The sequence below is a fragment of the Poeciliopsis prolifica genome, unplaced genomic scaffold (genome assembly GCF_027474105.1).
Source record: "Poeciliopsis prolifica strain line A6 unplaced genomic scaffold, Auburn_PproV2 SCAFFOLD009, whole genome shotgun sequence".
NCBI lineage: Eukaryota > Metazoa > Chordata > Actinopteri > Cyprinodontiformes > Poeciliidae > Poeciliopsis > Poeciliopsis prolifica.
This window is the reverse complement of record NW_026562384.1, coordinates 14,025,479-14,034,334: the sequence shown is the minus strand read 5'-3', so window position 1 is coordinate 14,034,334 and position 8,856 is coordinate 14,025,479. Positions and strand designations below refer to the sequence as shown.

General features: G+C 40.3%; 1 protein-coding gene across 2 annotated transcripts in view; it reads left to right on the top strand.

The window, feature by feature from the left end:
• Positions 1 to 329: 329 nt before the first annotated feature.
• cplx2b (complexin 2b) overlaps positions 330 to 8,856 on the top strand; it is a 28,378-nt gene continuing 19,851 nt past the window's right edge. The window contains exon 1 of one of the 2 annotated variants that reach the window (XM_055034056.1): positions 330 to 468. The gene's annotated coding sequence lies outside the window, so the exon portion shown is untranslated. Of the gene's footprint in view, positions 469 to 498; positions 581 to 8,856 lie in introns of those variants that run through there. The other variant, XM_055034057.1, reaches the window with a different exon arrangement.

Genomic DNA, 8,856 nt, shown 5'->3' with positions numbered 1-8,856 from the left:
CTGTGACTTTCAATTTTGTAAATCAGTTTTAATAAATTATTCCAGAATCCTTTTTTTTTTTTTTTTTTTTCACAAAATGGCAACTGATACTTGTTGAAGAAACTTGCAAATATATGACTGATGCCTTCTTTACAGTCATTGTTGTGACGCCCATTTAATACATGTCGCTCTGGGTGGTGAATAGCATAACTAATTTCAAGTATAGAGGTTTAAAATTGAATTACCGAAAAACAGCTGCACGTATAAAAAACTAAAATGTTTTCTCATTCAGACTGAGCTGCCATATGCTCTCCGGTCTTGGAGGAGCTGACAGGAGGCTGTGAGGTAATAGTGCGCAGGAGGGGGTGTTGGTGTTGGTGGTGGCGGCGGTGGAGAGAGAGACGGGATATAGGACGGGCATCACACGGAGGTTTGGCTGCAGACTCGCCGGGGTCTCTTTCGCCGCCTCGCCCTCTCCAGACGCATCAGGTCAGTAAAACCAAACGCACCGTGCGCGCAGAAAACATCCTGGGAGAGGCTGCGGGGAGGGTCGCTTGGCGTTTTCTTGCTCCAGTGTTGCAGCTCGTGTGGTTTAAGGGAGGTGAGGTTTTTGTTGTTTTTTTGTTTTGTTTTTAAATCTAAATTATTATTGTTACTGTTGTCGGTGTGTGACAGTGCAGATGAGCGCATGCAGGCTGCAGGTATTCGCCTGATGCGAAAATCCAGGAAACAGCGCGGGATTTGTGTTAGTTCTGCACAAACTGCGGATGATTATACTCCCTCCTCCGTCGCCCACCTGCGTCTTCTCCCTCCGTCCAGGTGAAGGCGGATCCTGCCGCCATACCGCCTGGATGGGAGGACGTGGTGAGACAGGGAGGAGGCGGAGGAGGAGGTGGCGGTTTTTCCACTAAAAGCCATTGATGGGGAGAAGGCAGGAGGCCGGCTCGGCTCGGCTCGGCTCGGCTCGGGTCCTCCGCAGTGCCTCCACCGGCAGCCGGCAGCAGCATCTCGGCTGCTGATGGATGATGGAGAGTCTGAATTATTTATAGCAGCCAACAGCATTGATTAGCTTTATGTAATTCGCCCCCGAGCTGAGAGGGGGCTGCCACACTGGTCGGTGTTGTTTGGGCTTCAAGGAAATACGATTTGCGATCAATGGGTGCGTGTGTGTGCCACTGTGCACGCGCATCTACAACAAACCCTGTGTGTGTGATGGGAGGTGTGTGGAAATGGGTGAGAAACAGCCAATCACATGGAGAGACCTGAGCCATAGTAACTCACTCTGCAGCACTAAAAGAATATAAATTACACAAAAATCAAGGCATTTATTTACTTGAATTACTTACATCTGTCTCACCTTCTTTTATTTAGCTAAATAAATCAACTTTTTTATTTCTCTGTCTCACCAGCAATAAATTCAGTTTCAAGATCAGAGAACTGTTTATGTTAAGATCTTGATTTAATCAAAATATATTTTTCTTTCAACCCAGTTTGTCTTCTTGTCTCTATTCTTGTCATCTTTGTCTCTGTGCAATCAATTTTGGCTCTCCAATCTGCTGCTTGAACCAGATGTGACCAGATGAGATTATTAAATAAAATTTAAAATGAGTCAGGGGAAAGACTGAATGTTTCCCCCCCCCTTTGAAGACACTGATGCTGCAAAGGAGCCAGACTCACCCCACCATTTGTGTCCGCGTGGAAACAACTAAAATGAATCGAAAAGAGCACAAACGAACAGAAATAGCTGAAGCTGAATTGGTTTTCTCTCATACTTGGATTAAAGAAAGGGATTTTGTTTTGCTCTTCATTTTTCGGGCTTGGTTGTCGAGAACATTTTCTCAAGTCATTAAAACTCCTTGTTATAATTTAGAAAACAAATTATCACCACAGAAGCATAACTTTTATAAATCCATAAACAAGCCACTCTGATGGTCGTAAGAAAGCATAATAAATATTCACTGAGAATTAACATATTGATCTGAACTGTGTACATTTTTATAAAACATCCTCTATAACTGGCTTTAATTCCTTGGCTCTTGATTTATTTCGACTCTGTAACGCTGACTGTGCTCAAGGGTTGTTAAGCAGATGCTTCCCTCGCCCGCTGTTATGTTTTGGTAACACCTTCGATAAACTGTTAAAACCCTCGTGAGGTTTCTCAGAGCAGGAAACAATGTGACTGGAAAACACTGAAATCTGCATCTCTCTCCAGCACATACAGGACAGCGAGTAGAGTTTTTATTTGTTTTAATTTTAAAGGAAATAAAAGCTCCACATAGAGCATCACACATTTTCTTTATGTGGATTTAGTCCTAGCTGGGTTGGAGTCTGTTTTTATTATTTGTAAAAAGTCAGTACTAAAGTTGTTCTAACAAATAATAAGCGCAATATTTCTGTTGTCTATATTTTTTGTTCTCAATGATTGCTTATATATTATGTGATCGTTTGTCTAGGTGTGGTTTAGTGGGTTTTTCAGATAAATTGCTCTCTGCAGGTTTGCTGGGTTAAAGCAGAGAGTTTCAACAGGCCAATTTATTTCTCTTTGGCCATTCTGCATCAGGGAAGATAAAACATTTTGGCTCAGATAAACTAAACCAGCAATATAACATGATACTCTGCCAGCAGTTGCCTTGTTTTTCTGTCTGCAAACCTTGGCAAGAACGAAGGTGAGTAATTCTCCAAAGGATTGTGTTTTTATTTCAGTTAAACAATGCACATTTTACTGATCCATTCTTGTTGATTTGTCTTCTCAATGTTAGATTTGATCTGGCAATTCAGTCAAGCTAATCCTGAAACCTGAGAGCTTCTGTATTCAACCAGCATCGAGTCTTTGTACTCTTCTAAAAAACACAAACTTTACCGAATTGCTTAAATTTGCAACATATTTCTGACTTTTCTTATTTTTTATTTATTTATTTTTCAACAATTAGTTAGACTCTGGTTTAAATGAGAGCTCAGCAGTGAAGCATGCATCTTTTTAATCTAATCCCTGAAATAACGTGTATCAGCAACCAAACTATATCCCTCCATCTCAGAGCTGTCTGCTGTGTTTTGAGGAAAATATGCTTTCATTATCGGCGTCATAATGTTCTCATAACAAAAAAAATGCTGGCAGAGCTGAGCAAATGAATAAAGCTGTGGCTTCGATGGCTTTGTTCTTGTTAGCAGTGAGAGTTTTGAGTGACAGTAGCGCACAAAGGTTTGCCCAGTGTGTTGGCTTTCATGCTCCCGTCTGATGCAAACACGGTCCTCCACATATGAGCCATCTCGGTTCTGATCCACCGTCAGCGCACTTTTATCATCCTGCTTTCACTGTTTCTGAGAGGATGCTCCACAACTCACAGACTGAGACTGCATGATGACAAACGACAACATCTTACTAAATTAAAATATCATCAAAAAGCAAAACTCCAGTAGACACAGGGAGCCCATTACAACTTACTGCAATAATAGATTCAATATGAAAAACACACGAGTAAAAATGCCAGTCCCTTTATACAACATACAGTATCCTCTAACTCCAGCTGAGGGGTTGGAGAAAATCTCAGCACTTCACGAGGAACCACTTGATAAAAAGACATTTCTAAGAAAGGAGTGGGTGATTAATTTTCCCAAAAGCTCACTGGGGTAACTGCATTTTTCACTTAGGGACAGATCAGTAGCTGAACTCAAATCTTTCCAGTAATATATTTCATAATGAACTCTGAATATGTTTTTGAACCAATTTCTGGCAATTGCAGTCATTGGAACTGAACAATAGAATTAAAACCAAATTGAAAAATGAGTGATTTTACAGTATGATTAGGTAAGGCTTGTCAAATATTATAAGTTTTGTGAAGAGATGTCTAATGTTTAGGGAAATAACATTTAATTCCTGTTGATTTTATACTGTGTAACACTGTGTGTGATCTTGATTAGATGGAGTGCTGTCGAAAATGTCAGTGATTCTCAATACAGGCTGAGTTATTGGAAACAAAAAGTAAATGTTTCAGTTTATTATCATATTAGTTTGGTGGAAAGGTTGAAGTGGTGTTATATTATCCAGCCTTTACTTAGAGGACAATGATTTTATTATCCTAGGCTGGTTTAAATGCATAGATTCTTTGCTCTCACATTGTAACGTCTTAAAATATTCAAAATCCTGAGACATAACTCTTACCTTAAACACAAGCTACACTCAGAAGAGGCTAAATTAGATACTGCTTGTCATCCTGTGTGCAACTGTGAGCTGGAAGAGAGCTTAGAGAGGTTTTTCTTTATGTATGATCTTTTAAAACAAAAGTAAAGCGCAGTGGAGCCTGCACCTTTGAGTTGTCAAAGTTGACATTTCAACAGTTGAGCGCTCCGACACAAAGTTGTGTAGCCAATAGATGGAAGATATCTCTAACTGTGGAGAAGAGAGTATCTGGTGTCTGAGAAAATGCCTCCCTCTCAAGATCCACAATGCAAGATCAGAATGTCGTCACAATTTTTGCTCTTTGTTTTGGTGTCAATAGCAAGTGTAGTTCTCGTTGCTTTCACCAAGAGGCAAATACACATTAGAGCTCATGGCATGGCAGCTTTGTACATACTATTTTGAAAGTTCTACCTCTTTTGCAGTGCATGAATGTGTTTCAGAGGGTGCTGTTCTCAGTGTGAACGCCTCAATACAAGCTGCTCTGGTAAACACTACATGTGTGGGTCGACACATGGAGCTTTTGGTGATATTGCCCTTCTAGAGGGGCCTTGAGAGTCTGCATTTATAGGTTATTGGGCATTAGTGCACACACAACGGTCCTGACATTGTGTGGACAGACAAAAAAATATATGTTTTTTATTATTTTGTTTTATTGAAGCTTTGTTTTACCAGGATATTAGGGGACAGGGGTTGGCCATTAGGCAGCAACAAATACATCACCAGCAATCTTAAAAATAAGAGCATTTAAAAAAAATAAAAGCAACAAAATTACTATACAAAATTAATATTTTAAGCATTTTCAATTTTGTATTTCTACTGATCACTACAAGCCAGTTCAGGTTGGACCAGGACGTCTGAGGATGCACTTCAGTTATGGGACTATTTTTTTCTTTTTCTCTGAACTGGACAATTGCTTTTTCTTTTGGCTATTTTATCATGATGAAGGGATGACGACTCTAAACATGCAAAATTTTTCTTTTATGTTCCAAATCAGTCCATTTCACCCACCCAACCTTTCTATATCCTCTCTGAGCGTGAGAACCATAACTCTGTCAGCGAGTTTGATCTCATTCTCTTAGGTATCTCAGGCTTTCGGTTAGGTATGTCTGTGTCTCTGCACATCTTTGTTCCTGTGTTTGTCTCAGCGTCCACCTGTCAGTCTCCTCCCACCTGCTCAGGTTCCCTCAGCAGCACATGAAACGTCTCAACTCCGAATCGATGAGTCATTCTGAAAAACTGAGTCATTGACGCTCCTGTGGCTGATTATGAGTCTCGCACCTGTGTTAGATTTCATTTTTGTTTCCCCATTAGATGACTCACTGTAAAATATTTGACATTTATTGCTTCTTAATGACCACTCAGACAGTTAATGGGCTTTTGGTGGGCCGCGACTCGGAATTGCGCGACATGATTTTGACCTCTTCAATTTTCCGCTGGAATGACTGAACTCCCTCATAATTTTGCTCGTTCACTAGTCTGCATGTCCAGGGAGGAACTGGGCAGCCTGGAGCATCTCTGTTACTTCAAGTGACATATTTCAACAAAACATTTGCACTTTTTTGAGAACTATGTTCCAGCTGTAATAATAAATAAATATTTTGGTACTCTTTGGGGATTTACAGGCTTAATGCCGCCCTGGTAACATCACATGTTCTCTCAGTAACTCTGTTGGGTGATTGCATCAGTTCATTTTCTCCTGCTCAACTCAGCAGTGTGCAAGTTCTTCTTCTTTCCGCCTGTCTCTCTGTCGCTGATGCAAAGAGCCTCTGTTGCCTCGGTAATGACCCTTTGGCACCTGTTGCTGTGGATCTCCAAGTTGGCGTCAGTCAGACAGCAACAGCGTAGTTGACTTAGGTGGAAACAGAGCAGCCTGTGAGGCAGAGGCATATAAAAAAGCTGTGAGACCGTTTTTGCTGCTCTGCTGATTTTATTTCCTGTCTGTAAGTGCTGCTTCAAGGAGAAAAATCTTCCCCTTTTTGTTTGATTGCACAAACACAAACAAAAAGGGAAGTCAGGTTCTGCTGAGAAGATTCCTCTAAGAAGAAAAAGTCTGAAAGATATGTTGTAGTAATTATAGAATATTTGTGAATGGTTAAAAGTGATTTTCAGGCAGTTTTTTAGCAGAATTAAGTCATTGTCAGGCAAATATTCTTTTTCTGCTTGCTGCATTTACTATCTTGATAAAACTAGTGGTCAAAGTTAAAGCTTGGTCAATTTGTACATTAGATTTTGATCTGTCTCTTTGATCTGCTTCTCTGGTTTATTATATTCCTGAACTTTTGTCTATTATCTACATTTACGCTTCCTGTCTTATATTATAATTTCTGTTTTTATAATGTACTTGTAAGGGACATGAAAGAGCATTTTATCTTATGAGTTCTTTTTTTTCCCAACAATAATTCGTGCCCACAGGTGTCCTCTGACAAAGCTCCACCCCCACATTTCAAACAGGGCTCAATATGTTGTGTTACTCCTCTGAAAACACAAGTTTATTGTTCAGTCAGGCGTTTAATGAATCTCTTCATCCTGAATCCTCTTCTAATTACCTGCACAGCAGTCTTCAAAGCCTAGTTAAAGAAGCTGAGGTAGGTACTCGGTCCACCTGGACGCCACCTTGAAGAAAAGCCTTTTCATGTTTCGCTTGAAGTGGTGAGGTTAGGGATTTCCTTTGAGTCGCCTGTTCAACACGGCGCTGTCACTGCATTTATCACAGAGCTCCTCACGCTGACGGCCAGTGACAGGAAATAAGAGTTCATGTCCCTATCTGCAGTGTTCGACATCATGTTTAGCAGTGTGGGAACAGCATCTCATTGGCCTGGAACAAAAACGGGGGTCAAAGGCAAAGAAACAGGTCAAAGCCTTATTGAGGGTTGGCATTATTCTCCTCTAAATTAGTGTTTCTCAATCCTCGTTCTTAATTGCCCTGCTTTTTTAAGATGTTTGTCTTCTTTAACACAAACTCCTTATGTCATGTTCTGTAGGCATGTTTAAGGAAACATACATAAAAATTTGGGCAGGTTTTAAAATAATCCTTTGATTTGATCCACTGTACTTTCCCAGAGTTTTTAATGGTTCCATAATTGGTCTTGCGAAGGTATTCGGCTAAATACAGTCATATTGTATGGCAAGCAAATATTTTGTAGGCATGCATTGAAAGATCTGCTGGTGGTTGGAATAATATGATGTTCTAGTTTGGATGAACATTCATCCAAAAACTCAAAACTTCAGTCTTACTTTTCCTCAGTCACTCAACACACCACACATCATTGCCACCAGGTTGCGGTTGCAGTTTTAGATATGGATGCTGCAAATACAGGAAGAAGAATCAAAGTAAATCATTTTACATTTGAAGGGTCTGGAATAATGTCAAAGAAGAAGCTTAAAATATATATACGTATGTATATTTTTTCACCGTATCAACACTGGGTGCAGCAATGGTCAAAAGAGCAAAAGAAAGAAAATGTTTTTGGCAATCCAGTCAAGCAAGTGGAGAGCTGGGTTTGGCTCTTTGGTACCGCACTTACCTTGCTTACTCATTACAATGTCAATAGGTGATTATGAACCCTTTCAAAACTTTCTTTAGACTGTCTATCATTGAAGTAGCTTAATTTATCTGTCCAGTCTTTTTTAAATCACAGAATACAGATACTGCCTTTTTGTAATGCTAGCCACAAAACTACACTAATATTTGGTGTAAAATCCTGAAACCAGTTTAAAATGGAAATTGTGCATGCATCTCTCAGATTGCTGGAGAGTCAAGCTGAGGCTGAACAGTGGCAAGGCTGCAGGGAATGACCAGCGTGAGCTAGAGGCGCAAGAGCTTTGTTTTCATATTGGAAAGTGAATTCTGGATTAATACAAATCTGAAAAAAATCAGATCCCAATCCAGACTCTTTATACATGCATAACAAGAAATTAAAACAAAAAAAAAGGCAACAATTCAAGCTACCTCCTGAGAACATCATATTATAGCCAAACTATAAGAAAGAAATTGTCTAAACTAAACCCCAAGGATCACATCTCTGGGGTTAAGAGATTCGTACTTGGATTGTGATACCAAATTAAACAATCATGAAATAATTGGAATAATCCCAGGTGACATAAATGCAGAATCCAGTGTTTCCCGCTTTGCTCGTCTGCTTAGCTCTCCATCTCCCAGCAGCATTCATCACTGTACTTGAGCAGTTGGCAGGCGTAACAAACCTCGCCTCCCACACAGCCGCCCACCCTCCCAGCATGCCGCTGGCCACTTACCACAGTCCTCTTAACCCTGATGGAGTGAAGAGGAGGGGCAGCGAAGTGAGCACTTATCGACAGAAAAGGACAAAGAAACAAACTGTGCAAATATTCTTCTGCAATGTCACCACTGAATGCCTCACATCATGTCTTATATTCTGACTCAGGATGAAAAATTAAACTTTATTTCCAACCTCATTCCTGAATAACTTCATCAGTCTCCTATATTGTTCTGGAGAAACTTAGAGCCACTTTTTTATCTCCATTTCATTGAGATTCATCAGTTTGTATCTCTTCTCTTTTAAGTTTCTGCTACAACATTTTATCCATTTATCCATTTTCTTTACACTCTTGTCCCTAATGGGGTCGGGAGATGCTAGTGTCTATCTCCAGCTCACTTTCCAGGCGAGAGGCGGTCTGTCGCCAGTCTGACACAGGCCAACAAGTAGACAGACGGGACAGAC